This window comes from Hemicordylus capensis, chromosome 2 (genome assembly GCF_027244095.1).
Source record: "Hemicordylus capensis ecotype Gifberg chromosome 2, rHemCap1.1.pri, whole genome shotgun sequence".
Taxonomy (NCBI): domain Eukaryota; kingdom Metazoa; phylum Chordata; class Lepidosauria; order Squamata; family Cordylidae; genus Hemicordylus; species Hemicordylus capensis.
Genome location: NC_069658.1, coordinates 128,897,850 through 128,918,197, shown reverse-complemented (window position 1 = coordinate 128,918,197; position 20,348 = coordinate 128,897,850).

The following is a 20,348-nucleotide window of genomic DNA, read 5'->3' as shown; positions in this document are numbered from 1 at the left end:
AAATCTCCTGGGAAGTTATAGTGCTTAAAACCGCTCTATTCCCTAGTTGTGCTCTGTTTTGGCTGAGCTCATGGGATTGTCTTTGATGATGTGTGCCTGACCTATTTTGGTTAAACCCTTTTCATGTATATGCCTCCATGGAGTCATTGTAAGTCAGAAGAAAATGTGTCCTTAGAACTGCCCTTCATTTACAAATATAGGTCTATGGAGTAATGAAGGAACTGCTGTCTTATAAGAATTCAAGTAGAATTGATGCAGGACATCATCTAAGTGAAACTGGGTAAGTTTGGAAGCCCTTGGTGGGGAAAAACACCTGAAAAATTTAAAGGGAGTTAAGTGTTTCTGTAAGACTAGTCAGAGCTTGAATGATAGAGGAAGAGGTGGGGTGAATTAATACAATTTACAAGCCCCACCTACAGATTCGCCCCAATTCTACTGAAACCATGTCCCTTCAACCAAGTAAAAACAGTAGATAAGGGGGCAATTACAAAAGCTGAAGAGACCAGGACTGGTGAAGAAGCTCAAGAGGATGTTGCATATTCAGAGATTATTGCTGAAGCTGTGTCAGATTCGGCTTTAGGCAAAATGTAGAATGCCCCTCCCCGTGGCCTCGTGCAGAGGGAAGGGCGATTTGTGCCAGCCACCTCTGCACGATGCCAAAAAAGCAGCCTCATTGGCTGAGTCAAAGAAAAGGGGCGGGGCTTCCGCCGTGGTCCGGCGACGCCCGCCCCAAAGCTTTCATTTTGGGCCCGGCTTTCCCCACCCTCCCATTCCCTGGTACAGAACAGGTCTAGCAACTGGTCGCCTTGGGGCCGAGTAGGAATTTTTTACCCTTAACGCATTGGCCACTGTTGGGTTTTTTTTCGCCTACTCCGTTCTGTGGTCAGGTGTATAGCTTAGTTAGGCAGGTCACGACTGAACAGGAACAGTGCGGGTTGGGGGTAATTTCAGGAATAATCTTTGGTGAGCACCTTAGAATAATTATCAGGTCGATTGGTCAATCACTCCCTTGTGGCTTGTGCAGCCCAGGGAGATTGATTCGCCATGACACCAGATTCAGGAATTCACCGGCCCTTGGGCTGTGCGGTCCGGGACGGGTGAAGACCTAGAAGTATTCAGGCCCCCTCAGGAGAGGGGGTTGGCCTTGAAGGCGAAGGTAGGTTGTACCTGCTTCTTGCCTGAGCCAAGGTGTGTCACCCTTACAGGTTTGGGAAAAGGATGCTGGAATCCTAACCCGACCTTAGCAGACCCGCACTGTTAATTTAGGGTGATTGATCACCTATTGGTTTGCCAGTCCGCTTTACTTTAGTTAAATAAAGTCGTGGCCCTTTACTCAAAGAAATTTGTGTCCGTGTCTTTTTTGGGCTTGGGGTCTGGGCACAAGTTTCTGTTCACCTAAAATATCTAAGGAATTTTGAGGGAAGGTTTAAAGACTGTTCATAACACTAGCAAAATGTCTCAAAAAGTAGGGATATGCATGAAATGCTTTGAGCACATCCCGAGGGGTGGGGAGCAGTACCTTTAGTAGAAGGCAGGCAGGTCCTACCTGCTCCTCCAATGCACTGATGCCCCCTGCCGCCCCACAAGGCTGCCCTGTGCAACTGGAATATTGCTCCCAGCAGCCCTTGCACAGCATCGGCACGCAAATGGTGTCAGTGCATCCGTGGATGCCATTTGCTTGCCAATGCCGTGAGAGGGCTGCTGGGAGCAGCATCCAAGCTATGCAGGGTAGCCTTGTAAACACAACAGCACTACGATGGGCCAGCAAGGAGCGGCCGCACACCAGAGGATAAGGTAGGATGTGACTGCCTCCTGTTAAAAGTACCTCTTGCCCCACGCCACGACGATTTGGCTGTGGGAATCCGATTCATTTTGGTGCTTCTCAAAAGAGGCACCGAAATGATTTGTGACCATTCCTTTCCAAAAGGTTTGCCCCTTCCCTGATTTCTGCCTGCAAGCATCACTTTATGTACAGATAAAACAATACTGGTGGATCTTGGTATCTGCGGGGGTTCCATTCTCTGCTCCAACCATGGATACGAACACTGTGGATTAAATCAATGGAATGGAGCCAGGATTAGATTCCCATAATCTAGAAAATTGTGGGGAAATGGCCCCCAAAAAGTTTAAAAGGGTGAAATAAAGTTCCCTACCATGCTCTGCAGGCTTTCAACAGTCCAGTGGTGCCCCCACCCCCAGTCCCTGTTTTTCCACCAAAAAAATTGTGGGGGACAATAATGGTTTTAGTTCAAATGAGCCACAAAATAACTCCTTGTCATAAAATGGTGGCCAGAAATAACCTCCGAGCTCACTTCTGGCTGTCCTGAAACAGTGGATACATGGGGTTTGACCCGTTGCATCCACTGATATGAGGTCAGGTAACAGTTGGTGGACATATTCATGGCGGACAGGTCGATCAATGGCTTCTAGTCTGGTGGCTGTGAGCCATCTCCAACCTCAGCAGTACAATGCCTCTCAATACCAGTTGCAGGACATCAACAGCAGGAGAGAGGGCATGTACATGCCTCTTGCCTGTGGGCTCCCCAGAGGCATCTGGTGGGCCACTGTTTGAAACAGGATGCTGGACTAGATGGGCCTTGTGCCTAATCCAGCAGGGCTGTTCTTATGTCCGTGGATACACAAAAACATGAATAGCGGGACCGCGCATAGCGAGATTCACCTGTAATACACTAGAAACCTATAGTCAAAGATTTGTCTAGTTGTATCAGATCAGTATTTTCACTTACACTTGGTTGTCAAAAGCAAAAGTTGTAACAATATTTGTACCTATTTTTATGTTCGTGAACCACATAAAGCCATCCGGGTGAGGCAGTATAAATATTAATAATAAATAAATTAATTAAATAGAATTAAGAGCAGTGTGCACAATCACATAATTCTATAGAACAAAATGTCAGCCAGTGTCTTTAATTATGGGGGTAATGTTCTGCAACATTTGACAGTACTGGTTTTTTAAAAAACAAAACAAATCAGGAAAACTTTGTGAAAGTTGTATAAATGCACTAAATATCAAACAGTAACATCAAATCAACGGATGACATATATTGATGTTAGAAATTCTAGTCAAGAAATATTCAAATATCCTTGGAATGCTAGAAGACTACTCAATACCCAAATGCAAAGGGTAGTACTGTTGGGATGGGCACAAATATGTGTTAGTCCAGTGCAGTGAGTACTCCATTTCTGACAGCTGGAGTCCACATACTGAATAGCTGCCTCTGCATCCGCTCTGTGGTGAGATAGACATTTTTCCTGCCTCCTTGGTGAGGTGTATTTTTTCTTTATGTTGTCATGCCTAGGCCCCATGCAGTATATTGTTAGATGATTGTTTTGATACTTGCATGGATGGTACCTGTATGTGACTTCCTTCAGAACCTGACAAATCACAGCGGATAATTGACTGTAACATCAATAGCCAAACCATACCAAGAAGAAATCCCCTGTGCTCCTCCTTCCTGAAGTCCCCTATCATTTCCTTGTTTCAGTTAGTGCCCCAAATCACATCTCTCTCTCTCTCTCTCTCTCTCTCTCTCTCTCCACACCCTTGTTTGTATGCTCTGTTGTTTGTCAAATTGTAAAACAAAACCCAAACCTTCTACTTTTGCCATTTTGGTTTCAACTATCTGTGGACAACAGCATAATCATTACAGTTGAAGAGGGATAGTAGGCTTCATACAGGTAATATAATACTCACAAAGACGACAGCATTCCCTTTGCATTATTGATAGGAAACGGTTCCAAGAGGATACTCATTTGACAACTCTGCATAATAAATGATTGCTTTAATATTTATACCTCTATCTCTCTGCGTCTAATTTAATGATCCATTTAGCATGTTTCTAATTCCTGAGATGATCGTAGAAATCTGTTTCATAATTATGTTTCCATTCTTATATATTGCTTAAACTCTGGAACATGACATTTCTCTCCTCACCAGGGGTTACAGAGTTTGAAGTTAACCCCCTGCAAACCAGGATGTTTTGAAGGTGCCAACAAGCATAACAGCAAGAGAAGCCATGAGAAACTTCTGCAGTTAATTAAAAAATAATTTAAAAGGAGAGAAAGAAACTCCATACTAAATAAAGATTAAAGGCCCTACCTTGGCGAATGTAAATTAGAGTAGCTTCATGGAGGTAAATGGAGCTTCACTGATTTACATTAGCTAAGGATTTGGCCAATTAGTAATGCCATAATTATAGTGGTATGCATAACAACCACCTTAATTAAACTTGAAGCCTCGTTGGGCAAAATAAAATATGTAAGAAAGACCTCCCTTCCCAGGAGCCCTTAAGTTCTGGAGCTACCAGAACCTTTCTAGACATTTTTTGAGGGATTAGGTCACATCTCTGCACTTGATTATTCATTGTCAATTTTAAAAATTACATTCAATTTCTAAATAGGGTTTTGTACCCAGGCCCTCAAATAAAAGACAAAACACTGTAGTATGGACTAAAACATGGGCCACAACTTTATTAATCAAACTTTAACCTTATATATGCAATATTAATCATCTTAGAGTATAAGTACATGTAGCAGGTACCATACATACAAAGCAGCTGACCATACATGGTGGGGGCGGGGCAGTGCTGGGTGAACTGCCCTGAGTCCTGGCCCACAGTCTTCTGCCTGATGTGCATGAAAGGGCTGGCCTGGCATATTTACACTTGCTTCAGAATTTTGTCAAGGCAGGACTTTCACTTTCACTTTGAGCAACTTGCCTCTGAGCAACTTTGACTTTGACTTTCACTTTGAGCAACAAATAATGCCCCCACCAACAGAAAAAAGCCACCAAGGACTATGGAGACCCTCTCTCTCTCTGCTAAAGAAGAGAACCTTCAGATTTGTTTTGAGTGGACATTAGGATAGGGATGTGCAAAAAATTTCAGGCACAGAAAAAAATCTCATCTGCTATGATAGAATGAGAATTCACACCTCAGAAGTTTTTTCTGAGGTGTGAATTCTCATTCTATCATAGCAAATGAGATTTTTTTTTTCAATTAAACAACTCTCATGACCCCACTTTCACTTTTTCACACTTTCCTTTACTATGAATAATATGAGGAAGTAATCAATTTAGCACACTTCACCTTATGAAGACAAACCTCATAAAAATAAATTCACCAAAATTCACCGCCCTGCCCAATCACTCTTAAATTGGGGATGGGTGGTAGCCTCCAACCATTAGACACTATCTACCAGCCCACCCCACTCCTTTGGGGCAGATCCACTTTCTGCCCCCAATCTGCCCCAAAGACACCCAAACTTCAAAAATTCTCAAAAAATCAGCCCTCTGCCCAATCCCCCTGAAATTGGGGTGGTAGCCTCCACCCATTAGGCACTACCACCCCACCCACTCTTTTGGGGCAGATCCACTTTCTGCCCCCAAACTGCCCCAAAGTCACTAAAACTTCAAAAATTCTCAAAAAATCACCCCTTTGTCCAAACCCCCTGAAATTGGGGTGGTAGCCTCCACCCATTAGGAACTACCACCCCACCCCACTATTCTTCCCCAGGCCCCACTTTCTGCCCCAATATGCCCCAATCTGCCCCAAAGATATGAAAAATTCAGAAATTTACCAAAAATCAGCCCTTTGCCCAATCCCCCTGAAATTGGGGTGGTAGCCTGCACCCATTAGGCACTACCACCCCACCACACTCCTTTTGTCCAGATCCCATGCTATGCCCCCGAACTGCCCCAAAGTCACTAAAACTTTAAAAATTCACCAAAAATCAGGATTTTTCCCAATCCCCCTGAAATTGGGGTGGTAGACTCTAGACATTGGGCACTACCACCCTACCCCAAAATTTTGCCCCTGGGCCCCCTTTTACCCCCCGAATCAATTAAGATTCAGATTCTGATTAAATCCAAATCCGAACCGAATCAAGGGTGATTCGGGTGACCCAGATTCAGGCACAAAACAGAACAGGGGTGATTCGGTTCGGGTCCGAGCCGAATCACCCGAAAACCCGAATTGCACACCCCTACATTAGGAGGCAATTGTATCCAGTTGATCTAGCAGTTAAGGTCAGATGAAAAGAGCTTCCTCAGATTCCTTTTTGGGAGGAAAGGGAAAATACTCCTCAAACTACTACTACACATATTTATATACCGCTCTCAACCAAAGCTCTCAAAGCGATTTATCTAAACTAAACTGGGTTATCTCAGTTATGGCTTTGGGTATGTGGAACATCAGCTTGTTATGAGGGTTTGCTTTCTGGACTCTATGGACAGCACTCCCCCACCCCCCGCTCAACACACACATATGCCTTCATGCAGTGCCTGGCACGGAGGACCTGTATTTTGAAGTCCAGGGGAAATGCTTGTATTTGCTAGCAAGGGAGAGATCAGGAATGTCACATGTACTAGGAACCTGGCCACAGGCCTAGCATCTTTCAGAGGTCATTCTGTGCAATTCTGATACCCTGAAATTGACTTTCTGTATCAAAATCTTCTAAGCCCTTCTGAGATTGATAAATCAGGATGTCCATAGCCTGTCTCTCGTCTGTTTTAGTAACGTGTTTGGTTACATTCCTTCCTGCATTCCTCAGAGAGCCATTAGGAGCCCTCAATTCATCTCTCTCAGGATCTCACAGTTCTAAGGGTAAACAAAATGGCCATGATCTTCCCAATTCATCTGGTCGATTGCTCCAGCAGGAAAAGCCCAACACCTGTATGGTGCCAAGGTTGGCACATTTACATATCCCTTATGAGTAATCTCTCTCAAGTAATTATGAGTAATTCTTTCCCAAGTTCCAGGGGAGGGTTCCCAAGTAACATCCTTCTCAGTCTTGGTGATTGTCATGGACTGGGACTCATAAGGAAGGTGCCCTAGGCCCCTGATCATCTTAGTTTCTCTTGTGCACCTCTTCTAGTTCTCCCATGTCCCTTTTGAGATACAGTGACCAGAACTGTACACAGTACTCCAAATGTGGCCACACCATAGATTTGTATAAGAGCATAATAATATTAACATTTTATTTTATTTTCAGTCCCCATTCCTAATGATCCTGAGCATGAAATTTGCCTTTTTCACAGTCGCTGAAGTGGTACTTTCAATGAGTTGTCCACACAACCACAAGATCTCTCTCCTGGTCAGTCACCAACAGCTCAGACCCCATCAGTGTATATGTGAAGCTAGATTTGGGTTTTTTGGCCCCAATGTGCATCACCTTACACTTATGTACATTGAACTGCATTTGACATTCTGTTGCCTGCTCATCCAGTTGGGAGATCTTTTTAAGCTCCTCACAATCTGTTTTGGATTTCAGTGAAATCTGTTTAGGATTTCACTGCCCCAAATAGTTTAATGTCACCTGCAAATTGGCCACCTTGCTGCTTATTCCATTGGTGTAACCAAAGGTTTTGGGATTACTGAATACCAAGCATATGCTTCAGTTTTGAGGTGTATGAAGAAGAACTTAAGCTGCATATTTCAGAGATGTTACTCAATTTTCTGTTTGCCTCATGTACTTCCATTCTGGAAATCACAGTCTGAATTAATTAAGCAATTCAGCATGACAGGACATGTTTTATGGAGTCATTACTACATGCTTCATTTCTTGAGGGAAGCACAAGCCTGAAGGCCATTGTATTAAATTGCCTGAAGCATTAGTTAATGGCCCTGTAAAACAAACCCTGCAGTGTCTCTTTTTCTATTAAACTGTAACTTTGAGGTTCAATTTTTATTTGTTTTAAATGCTTTTGTAAACCTGTGTTTTGAGCTTAGCTCTGTCTTTGAATTAAAAAAAAAATTACAAGAATGACAGGAAGGAGGAGTGGGAACTATATATGCCTCGCTCATGAGGATAATGTTGCATTTTATCTTTTTACAACTCACATGTTCTCCACTTATTGTTGACCTCACAATTTCTTTTCCTATAAACTTAATCACCTGTCCAATTCTGTCACTAGTGTTGTCAACAAATTAAAGTAGTAACCCGTCACTCTTTTTTGATACCAACTGATTAAACTTAAAGAAATGTGCACATTATCAGAGACTTAGTCTACATTCTGCAGTGTCCCCCCCCCCTTTTTTTTTTCTTTTTCAGATATTGAAGGTCGGGATATCTGATCTCGCCTGTTAATTTTGTTCCCCACCACTTAGTGAATAATTACTGATTAAACCAATTTAGCTAAATCTTGTAGTTGTAACACTCAACAATATTCCACGAGTTAAATAGGGTGGATCAGGATATTACATTTCCTCTAGTGGAACTGCAGAGCAAAGATGTTTCTGTAGCTTTTATCCCAGTCTTTGTTAGGACTCAGCCTGAGGTGACCTTCTCAGAGGAGGAGCAGGAACCATGGTCCAACCAGGGACTTCTCCCCAGCCTGTCCAGAGGGCCTTAGAGCCGACAGACCTGAAGCAGCCAGGGTTTGTCACCCCTCCTGAAGTCACCCCCTCAGAGGAGTCCTGGAGCTCTGAGGACTCAGTGGCCCCCAGCATGGCACCTGCCTCCTGCCTCATCCTTAGAATCCAAATCAAATTTATTGTTACGGTCCATGACCAAGAAAACAAGGAATAAAAAGAATACAGTACAATAAAAATATACAACATCAAAAGAATAAATTAGATAAAACTGACTTACAAAGATGGCAAGGTCATACACAACTAAGTTTATCTCGCCTCATTTTTCATGCCGCAGCACAAAAGAATCCTTTCTATTAACTTTAATTTCCCAGGAGGTAGATGTGACCCTATGCCAGGGCTGAGCTCCAGCCCCAAAGGCAAGTGCTTGCCTGGGGCTTCCCTTCCAATGGTCTTATTCATAAGACACCCCCTATGGGCTGGCCTGAAAATCTAGGAAGGAGCAGGGCTCTTGCTGGCTAGTTAACATCTGCAGTTGGCACCAACCTTTTGATAGCTTAACAGCTCTATTTGTGAGCTCCCACCTCTAGCTGCAGCATAGCTAGACCCAGATATGTTCAGCCTCAAAGACATTTGCTCTGATTCAACTAGAATCAAGATGCTACATGTAGTTACTTAGCTGCAAAAGGAGCAATGTGTGCCAACTGGTGCTTTGTGCATACATTTTCCCAGACTAAGTCCATGGCAAGAGTGCCGTGGGTGCAAGGCAGTCAGATTTTCAGCATTACAGTCTCTTCAGAGATAGGAGGGAGAACAAGACACATGTCTTCTATCCTTCTCTCAACTGTAACAGATGATCAGTGCTCTGACTGGCAATCTGGCTGGAGCTGCATTTGAGCCCCATGACAAATATGCCTACTGCTATAGGCAGCGTGGGATCCACATGTGAATATTGTGTGAGAAGAGGGCTACTAGTCTTCATTTGGATAAAGTGCCAAAACCCTCTATCTAAACACCCTACACACTTTATAGGCAGGCAAACAGCAACAACAACAACAACAACAACACGTATCTCTTGGATTCTGCTGAAAACAATAAACAATTCATAAATTGTCACAGAAACACACTGACCTTTCAGTAGGCATCATTTCAAAGCTGTATCACAGTGTTACATAGCAGAGTTATAAGACCATTGACTACACTCAATGCAAAAACTAGAGAATGGCTATTGTTTTATAAAATTCCATACACTTTCTCTGAGACACTTTCATTAGATTCTGATTTACTAAGTGCCAGGCAAATGATAGTGATATACTGGGGATGGGTTCTGAATATACCTGCAAAATGTATGTTTGATAAACTGTGCAAATCCCAGACCTTTAATACAAGTGTCACATAACGTCAGACCTAGCTGTTTCCATAAATGCTGCCGCTAGACTGAGATTTCCATCAGAAGCTAAATCAGTCCTTTGACATGTTCATTCTGTCATTCAACATCTGTGGTGTATATCAGGCATGAACATCTGAAGCATTTAAAAAGAAATCCCAAGCATCAGCGTTTCAAGCTAGGCAAAACCAGGATTTCAAGACAGGCCTGCTTGTTAGGCAGTCTCAGGACTATGTCCAGAGTGGTCATCTTGGCTCTGAGGTACAGAATTGAAGCTGGTGTTGCTGGTATATCTGCTTGGGCTACCCCAAGATGGCTTTCACTGTGTAATTTCCACAGGCTAAAGAGCATCATACCAAGATGGGGGGGATAGCATAATTCCAAGCCCTTGTGAAACTTTTGGCAGGGGATGGCAGGATAGACTATGTACAGATAATTTTGCTAAGTTTTCTACTCCCTGAATGTCATTGCACTGGGAATATAACTAGACAAAATAGTATCTATGAATTACAGAATGTTTACCCCTATAAGGTATCTTCTGGTTCACACGTACCTTCCCTTTCAAGAAAGTGTGGCTTAGTGGTATCAGCCAGGCAGTCCTGCTTGATTTCTGCATTTTGAGTTCAAATCCTATGGTCCACCTTTCTGAGAGAGCGAGCAGAGGACTGTGCATTGAAAAATAAGGCTGTTCTCACAATCATTAACTGGGTAGGATGAGCATCCAACCCAGCTTGGGGAGCTGTAGGTACTCCCAATTTTTGGTCATGTGAGAGTTGAAAGCTAGGTTGGAGGCGGGGAAAGTTATCAAGAGGGAGGCAGGCACAGGCTCTGACGGCATTTCCTCCTACATTGGTAATATGCTGGCTAAAAGTGCTGGGTAGGATGACACAATCATGATAATGTGAACTGCCTTATTGTCTTAAGCACAGAGAACAATGCCTCATGAACTAAGTATGCTACTTTCATCAGAACTCCGAAGGTGGGGTTCATATCCTCTCCCCGGCTTGTCAAGGGAAAGCTGGTGCCTTTACAGAAGCTGTAACCACAGGCGTTCTATTACCCCTGAACTTCGGGGCCAAAGTCCAGAGCCTCCACAGCCCCTAGGGGATGCCAAATCCTCTTTCATCTGTCCCAAGGAGTGTGGTCGCCCAGCAGATCATGATGATGCTTAATTTGCAGGGGCCCCTCCAAAGGCCTTTAGGCCCAAACTCCAAAATTACCTAGGTGCACCTCTGTCCATGACAGCTATGCAGAGGCGTATCTAGGGGAAACAGCACCTAGGGCAAACACTGAAATTGCACCCCCTGTCCAAACATCTGACACCCATCTTTCAGATAACTTTACCATAGTATCAGCTCAAAAATACAGGTCAAACACATTAATCTTTTAATATTTCAATAACTATTTAGCAGTGGACGTAGCCAGACCAAAAAATTCTAGAAAACTACAAATTTCAGTATTCTAGGGCTCATGAAATACCCAAATACTATGTGGAGGTGTACTTGGAAAACTAAACAGAAGTGCCTGTCTAATTCTCTACTATGCATTGTAGCATCACTATTACATAAGTTTTAAAAATAAATGGAGAATTTGACTTTTCCCAGATACTCTGAAAATAATTAAAGGCTATGCAGAGTAAACTGTGTCACTGCTTGGACTATATTCTAGTATTTCAGAAAGACAGTTAAAATGAGAGAAAGAGAGCAAGGAACTCCCAGTGGGTATTAATACTAAGGATTTCACACTGATTCAAAGACAAACTCACCATTAATAGCCATATTGTTAAGACATCACATTTAACTCACTTATCACAAGAAGCAAAATAAGAGCAAATGAATAAAATCCTAGCTCATAAGCTTCAGCTCTGTATTCACAAGCCCTGATTCTCTGTACATAGTGCCAATCTGAATATGTGTACAGTGACTTATAGTATATTAAAAAAATTTTTTTACCTGTAGCCCCTTTGGGGGGCTTCCTAAAGGCCATGGGGGGTCCTGTAAAGGTTCCCCCTCCCCCCACTGGCCACTAGGGCCTCACAGGGACCATTTGAGCATTTGCAGTGGCCATTTTAAAAAATAGGGGTTTTTAAAAAAATGGCCGCAGAAAACAAAATGGCTGCTGCACATGCTCAAATGGCCTCTGCAAGGCCCGGCATGGCCTAGGGCCTCACAGAGGCCATTTGAGCATGCACGGTGGCCATTTTGTTTTTGGTGGCCATTTCCCAATTTTTTTCAATTTTAAAAAATGGCACCCCCTTCAAGTGGCACCTGGGGCATGTGCCCTGCCTGCCTTACCCTAGATACGCCCCTGCAGCTATGCCCCATACAAATGTTGCTGAACTGCAGGGTAGGTTCAAGGCAGGCTTGGGAAATAATGCCGTACAAGCTTCCTACATGTCCATTTCCTGTGGCACCAGAATGGTGTGGAAAATGAGCTTTAATGTGTGCACCAGCCTCAGACATGTGCACCAGCCTCAGTCTATTACTACTTGTCAGTGATCAAAGAACAGGTCTTCCACCCCTTCGTTTTTGAGGGAAGTTTCTAAATACTTAAAAATATGACATCTCCCATTTATCAAGAGAAAGATATTTGGACCTTCAACCTCTTAATCATATATCTTAAAGCCTATTATTTTCCCCCTCGTTCTCTCCTGAACCGTTTCCTCCTTGTCCATATGTTTCTTAATATGTGAGGTCCCAAACTAGGCACAGTTTGATCAGTAAAGTAATTTTGTGTTATTTAACTTTTTCTTTAATTCAGTTCAAGGCAAGATGCAACATTTGCAGGGTCATACCGCCTGTAGATACTTTGCAGCTAAAAAAAACTAGTATTCCACATTATGTGTATCAATTTTAAAAAAACAAACAAACAAGATATTCTGCGGAATTATGAGGATGGTTACTGTGAAGGAAAGGAAATACAGTAAAAACTACAAGTTTATTATCTTTTCAAATTTAATTGAGTGCAATCCAAGGAAATGTGTGGCTTGCTCATGACAACCCCCCAATAGATTGTGCTCAGTGGGCCAGTTCTGATGACATATCTGGCTGCCCCACCCACCATACCATGAAGAATGTAAGCACACATGTCCCATCCCACCCCCACCCCCCAGCATACTGTCTTGCAGTGACATGGGGAAAGTTCATCCAAAGCACCCCTCACATTCAATGATGCAGTTGTGAGATGGAGCACGAGGAAGCAGGGTGAGATGTGGGGGGAAGTGGGTCATGTCTCTCATGTGTTGAGACAGGCCAGTTGTGCATATCATCTCAACTGGCCCTGTATGTTTAGGCTCATCCCAATTATTGTTTGTGTCTGAATTCTGAAGGGACTGTTTGGCTACCCATTAGAGGTTCATTGGTTTGCATAGGTGGCTTAAGGATAATCAGCTAGTGGGATGAAGGCTTTCATCACCAGCTGGCATGGAATTCACAACAATAATAATCTAATTATATTAAATATATGCAGACGCTATACAATTTAGATGTGTAGCCCTCTAATTCATAAGATATAATTGCTGAGAGGAAGAGAGAGAATGAGAGTGCTGTTTCCAAAATGAGTCCCTATTTCAGATCTTGTTGATGCCATTCATATGGGTGCCTGGGGGACCTTTTCACTGCTGTTTAAGTTTTTGGGGTTTTTTTAGATTATATTTATTGGATATTTTAATGATGTCTGTTAGCCATCTTGGGTATCTCTTGTTGAGAGGTGAGATATACAGACATTTTAAAAATAGATATTTCTGCCTTAGTATTTATTTAAAAATAAATATTCATCTAAATATTTATTTAGAAATATATATTTCTATACTATACAATGTATAGCCACCTTAAGTGGTGAAGTGGGGAAATACTTGACTTACAAGCACAAGGTTGTTAGTCCTTCAGAAGCAAAATTCAGAAGGATTTTTCTGAAAGGGTGCTTTTCATATGTTTTTGTATGTAGTTTGGTATGGGCACACATCATTCCCTTTTCAAAGTTTTAACCAGTTTGCTACCGTTCCTAGTAAAAGGAACAATATTGGCTTGTTGTATATAATGTACAGTAAGGCTGTTTTTCAAATTGTTGGCCAACACATTCCTTCCTTTAATGATGCTCCCAAACAGTTCCCTATCCAAATTTCTCCCTGGATCCTGGAATCCCAAACTTATCTGGTTGTTACCTGGTGGAACCAATTAATTAGGAATTCTCCATTGTTCAATTTTTTCATGATTTTTTTTTAAACAAAAAGACAGCTTTTGCAGACAGCTATTGCATCTTTCAGTTCCTTCATTATGTGCATGCACACAAAGATAAAACACAGGAAAAGCACATCTGATGCTATTGTACATATGATTGGATCAAACTTCCTTTTTTGTGGTGTTCCATCAATGTGCATGTATTGGCTGTGCATATTAGTAAATCACCACACAAAAACCATCTTTATGCAATCATTTATATGATAATATCAATATTACCACATCAGTTTTGTACGGTGCTTTACCAACGCACACACATAAACATAATTAACCATTGTGGCTGAGGTGATAGCTCAGTGGTAAAGCACCTGCTTTGCATGGAGAAGGTCTTTTAGGTTTAATCCTTGACATCTCTGGGTAGGACTGGAAAGACTTCTGCCTGAAACAGTGGAGAAAGCCACTGCCAGTCAGTGTAGACCAGGGGTTCGCAACCAACCTGTGGTACTCCAGATGTTGCTGAACTGCAACTCCCATCATCCCCAGCCAAAATAAATTGTAGCCGGGGATGATGGGAGTTGTAGTTCAGCAATATCTAAAGTACCACAGGTTGGTTGCGAACCCCTAGTGTAGACAGTAGTGAGCTAGATGGACCAATGGTCTGACTCAGTATATGGCAGTTTCCTATGTATTTAACCTAGAGAGGAAAAAATGAGCAGAGTATGTTGGTGAAGAGTGGAAGCAATACAGGGCAAAGAGATTCCATAGAACAATGACAGAACAGGGGAAATTCTTTCATTCCTACCTCCATGTTCTGTGCAATAAGGATATAAGAACAGCCCTCCTGGATCAGGCTGAAGGCCTGTCTAGTCCAGCATCCTGTTACACAAATTGGCCCACCAGATGCCTCTGAGAAGCCCACAGGCAAGAGCTGAGGGCATGCCCTCTCTCTTCTGTTGCTCCCCTGCAATTGGTATTCAGAGGCATCTTGCCTCTGAGGCTGGAGATGGCCTACAGCCGCCAGATTAGTAGCCATTGATAGACCTGTCCTCTGTGAATTTGTCTAAGCCCCGTTCAAAGCCATCCAAGCCAGTGGCCAACACCACATCCTGTGTCAGAGAATTCCATTGATTAATTATGTGCTGTGTGAAAAAGTACTTCCTTTTGTCGGTCCTAAATTTCCTGGCCTTCAGTTTCAAGGGATGACCCCTGGTTCTAGTGTTGTAAGAGAGGGAGAAAAAGTTATCCCTGGCCATTCACTCGACTCCATTTTATACACCTCGATCATGCCCCCCCACCCCGTGATCACCTCTTTTCTAAACTAAAAAGCCTCAGATGCTGCAGTCTTGCCTCATTAGGAAGGTGCTTTAGGCCCCTGATCAATTGCTAATATGCTCTCTTCTGCATATTTTCCTGTTCTACAATGTCCTTCTTAAGATATGATGACCAGAACTGCATGCAGTACTCCAAATGTGGCCACACCATAGATTTGTATAAGCGCATTAGAATAGTCACATTTAAAAAAAAAAATCATTCCCCTTTCTAATAATGCATGGAATTGGCCTTCTTCCTAGCTGTCATGCACTGAGTGAGGACTTTCAATGAGCTGTCCACAATGGCCCCAAAGTCTTTCTCCCGGACAGTCACTGACAGCTCAGATCCCATCAGTGTATATGTGAAGTTGGGTTCTTTTGCTCCCCCCATATCACTTATTTTCACATCTTGATAAATAAATGATACAATTAGCTTATTAACATCTTGTGCTACAACTCGTGCTGTTTTCGTGTTTTGTGGATCCAGGAGAGCAACTATTTGGAAATCTGTTCAGTTTACAATATTTAACAGTAGTGGAGAATATATGGTTTCTGTTTTGGGTATGAAATATTATTGATGTTTATTGCACTCTTGCCCTTATTTAATTTTAGCAAAGTTAGAAAGTTTGAATCCAGCAATTGGTATTCCCCCCTTCTTCTTCGTTTTTTATTTATTTTTACCTCATGTTATCTCCTTTTGACCTGCTTTTTGACAGCTGGGATGATTATTTTGTAGCAGCTGTAGTAAAATAGTAGTGATGTGTCTGCTGGTATCTGGAGTACTGAGATACTCATCCTGCAGTTGTTGCCTGAGGCAATACAGGGGTTCAGATGGATATGTGGGTAAATTCAATAGTAATGGGTTTTGATAAAAAATAAACTATGTCTAATTAATGGCATTTTTGTCTGCCCTTCGCTTTCAAAATAACGAAGATACTCTAGAAGTTTAGAAAATGAATGCATTCATAAAACAAAAATGAGAACAAATGTTGACAGATGGGCTATGAAGCATCGAAAATGAGCACAGTAACGACATTAAAGACCACAAATAATTGAAATCTGCCTACCGTATAACAAAGTTAGAAGGCATATACAGTACTTACTTGATGGAATGTGGGGTGGAGAAGAATGTCTCCCATAGTAAGGAGATGTTTCAATTTTATGTATCAGTTCCACTAAATTCTTTTTGAGTTGCTGAAAGCATGAAAAGTATGTATTTTTGCATTTTATAATGGTTAAGTAAGTATGTATTTGTGTCTTTTGAAGAATCACACAAATTTTACGATTTTAAGACAGTAAAGCTGGCTTATGCTGTTCTTTGTTACTGAAAGAGTATTTTTAAATGAAGTACATAAATCTGTGAGTGAAAGCAAACAAAGGTAGGCTCAGCATGCAGTCTGCCTTTAATAATCATCATCATCATTTCCTCCTCCTCCTCCTCCTCCTCCTCCTTTTGCTAGCTGCCCCATAACAAATTGTTCTCTGGATGGCTAATAATACAGGATTAAGACATACAATAAAAACACGTAACACATTAAATCATAATAGGCAAAAATTGGGAAAAGAAAACACAAAATACAATACAAAGCAGTTTAAAAACTCATTTTAAAATGAGTTACAAATGAAACCAAATCACCTCTGAAAATCAAAATTTAAAAGGCCTGGGTGAACAAAAAGGTCTTTACCTGGCATCTAAAAAACAAAGTGATGAAGCCAGGCAAACCTCACTGGAGAGGCTATTCCATAAACAGGGTGCAATCACCCAAAGGGCCCTCTTCCTAGTAGCCAGCCACCTCACCTTGTATGGCAAGGGCACCCAGAGAAGGGCCTCCACAGATCTTAAGTTCTGGGTTGGGACATAAGGTGCAAGGCGCTCTCTCATGTAACCCAGTCCCAAGCCATTTAGGACTTTAAAAGTTAAAACCAGCACTTGGAATTGGGTCTGGAAATGGACTGGGAGTCAGTGCAGCTGATGAAGCACTGGCATAATATGCTCTAAATGTCCAGACCTAGTTAATAATCTTGAAGCCCTATTTTGTACCAGCTGCAGTTTCTGCACCATTTTCAAAGGCAGCTCCACATACAATGCTTTGCAGTAATCTGAGTGAGAGGTTACCAGAAAATTAGTAACTGTGGCCAAGCTATCTCTGTCCAGGTAAGGTCACAGTTGGCATATCATCTGAAGCTGATAAAGGCAGTCCAAGCCACAGAGGCCACTTGAGCCTCTAGCGACAGTGCTGGATTGATGAGCAACCCCAGACTGCAAACCTGGTTCTTCAGGGGGAGTGCCACCCCATCTAGAACAGGCCAAACATCATTCACCTGGGCACAGGAACCACCGACCAACATAACGTTTGTCTTGTCTGGATTGAGTCTCAACTTACTCACCCCCATCCAGTCTACCACTGCATCCAAGCACCGATTCTGGAAGGTCTGTGACCTCACCTGCATCTAAAGAAAAAAAAAGTGATACAACTGAGTCTCATCTGTATATTGATGAGGCCAAATCTCCGGATGACCTCTCCCAGCAATTTCATGTAGATGTTAAACAGCATAGGGGAAGAATGGAACCCTGTGGAACCCCATAGCCTAACTGCCAAGGGGTTGAGCAGAAATCCTCCAGCACCAACTTTGGGGAACAGGCCTTGAAGTAGGACCCTTATCACTGTCTTGGTTTGATCTAGAATGAAATGAAAGGTAAGCCTGATTCAGAGATCATGCTGTATGAGTGTACAGACATCTGTACATGTGTAAACATGTTTGTGTGAATAACTGTCCCTGTGTTCATTTTAAAAGTAACCAGGATACAGGCCCTTCAAATCTTGAAGGGTGGTTTGAGAGCCAGCGTGGTGTGAGAGCCAGTGTGGTGTAGTGAGAGCCAGCGTGGTACAGTGGTTAGAGTGCTGGACTAGGACTGGGGAGACCCGAGTTCAAAGCCCCATTCAGTCATGAAAACTAGCTGGGTGACTCTGGGCCAGTCACTTCTCTCTCAGCCTAACCTACTTCACAGGGTTGTTGTGAAAGAGAAACTCAAGTATGTAGTACACCGCTCTGGGCTTCTTGGAGGAACAGCGGGATATAAATATAATAATAATAATAATAATAATAATAATAATAATAATAATAATAAGAAGAAGAAGAAGAAGAAGAAGAAGAAGACGCATTCAATGAGTTGTCCACCACGACCCCAAGATCCCTCTCCTGGTCAGTCACCGACAGCTCAGATCCCATCAGCGTAGACTTGAAGCTGGGGTTTTTCGTCCCAATGTGCATCACTTTACACTTGCCAATATTAAACCGCATTTGCTATTTTTTTGCCCTCTCCCCCAGTTTGGAGAGATCCTTTTGGAGCGCTTTACAATCTACTTCACAGGGTTGTTGTGAGGAGAAACTCAAGTTTGTAGTACATTGCTCTGGGCTCCTTGGAGGAAGAGCAGGATATAAATGTTGTTGTTGTTGTTGTTGTTGTTATTATTATTATTATTAAAAATGCACGGTACAGATAGGAAGTGCACTTCTGTACCTGCATTCAGCATAGCTTGTGTATGACTGTACTTTTATATAAATCTGTACTTGTGTACCAGTGTACCTTGAACATAGCATGTGAATGGGCCTGTAGCAATGTGTGATTTGGAAATAGGAATGTGCATGGATCAATTTTTGCAATTTGATTTGATCTGAATTCAAATCAAATCATCCTGATTCGATTCGACCTCGAATCTACTGCCCTCAAACCAGGGCAGATTTGATTTGAATCTGAATCTATTCAAATCTATTCTTTAAGGTATAGGGGGCACCAAAGCAGGTTGGATGGTAGGGCATCATGTATGCTACCTATCACCCAAACTGCAAAGCAATCCAGCAACTGGGTGATTTTGAAGGGTTGGGTTTTTTAAAAAAGTTTTTCCTGGTTTGTTCTTTTCTCCCATAGGGAATAACGGGGATTCAAAGCAGCCCCATTATTCCCCATGGATAGTGCCTAGGCATCCCAAAGTGGGTTTGGGGGATATGGTGCCATGGGTGCCAATTTACCACCCGACCTACAAGGCAGTGGGGCACTTTTTGGGAATTTTTGTGTATTTCGGTTTCTTTGGGGTATTATAACTTTTTCTCATAATGATGAATCCCTATGAAGAACTTATGTAACATCAAAGAATCTAAACACTGTGTTTTCCCCATACTACCCACGCTGTTATTCCCATGTGGGGAATAATGGGGCCACTTCTAATCCCCATTATTCCCTATGGGAGAAAAAACATACACCAGTTTTAAAAAATTCCTTAAAAATTATCTGCTTGCCAGATTGCTTTTCAGTTTGGGTGGTAGACAGCACCCATGGTGCCCTGCCACCCAACCCACTTTGGTGCCCTCTAGCAGCCACACATGACTGACAATGGGGTGCCTTGGTTATGTTTATATTATTGCAATAAAGGGGGAAACACAATACTGTCCCTGTCCTGCAAACATAAGAGTGACAACATGCATCACAGCATTAAATCCACAGCACAGAGAGAACTGTTACTATCCCTTTCCTCTAAGCTGAAGACTTACAACATCACACATTGCAACAACAACAAAAATCCACAACAGCATCAAGAAGTGTCAACCTATTGTAAGTATTGAGTTTGAATAAAATTGAGGCTTTCCCATTTTATTTATAATCTGCTTTTATTTTCTGAAAAAATTACACTGAACCTATGCCCAACATGTCATCATGAACAGCAATCATAACTTCTCAGTATATTACTTCTAAGAGAAGAAATCAAATCAATCAAATCAACAGTGTATGGGGATAAGAGATAATTAACAGACCAGATCTCATAAACAGACCACCAGAGCCTATGCAGGTGAACAAGACAATATTCATTTCCACCCAATCCTGAGGAAACTTTGTTGGAGTTTCAATATTTTGCTGAAGTTTAAATTCTGTTAGCATGTGGATCCGAGAGGTGTAAACAGCCAATAATGAGAACAAAGAGGCCTCAGTGTGCCTGCCTGCCTGCTGAATAAAAAGTTACCCAAATTACAAAAGGCTAAGGTTAAATAAAACTATAACACTTAAATAAAAATATACACACTACAATAATACACAGTGAAGAATAAGGAAAAGAAAATCAAAACCATGTGTGCTATTTATCCGTGC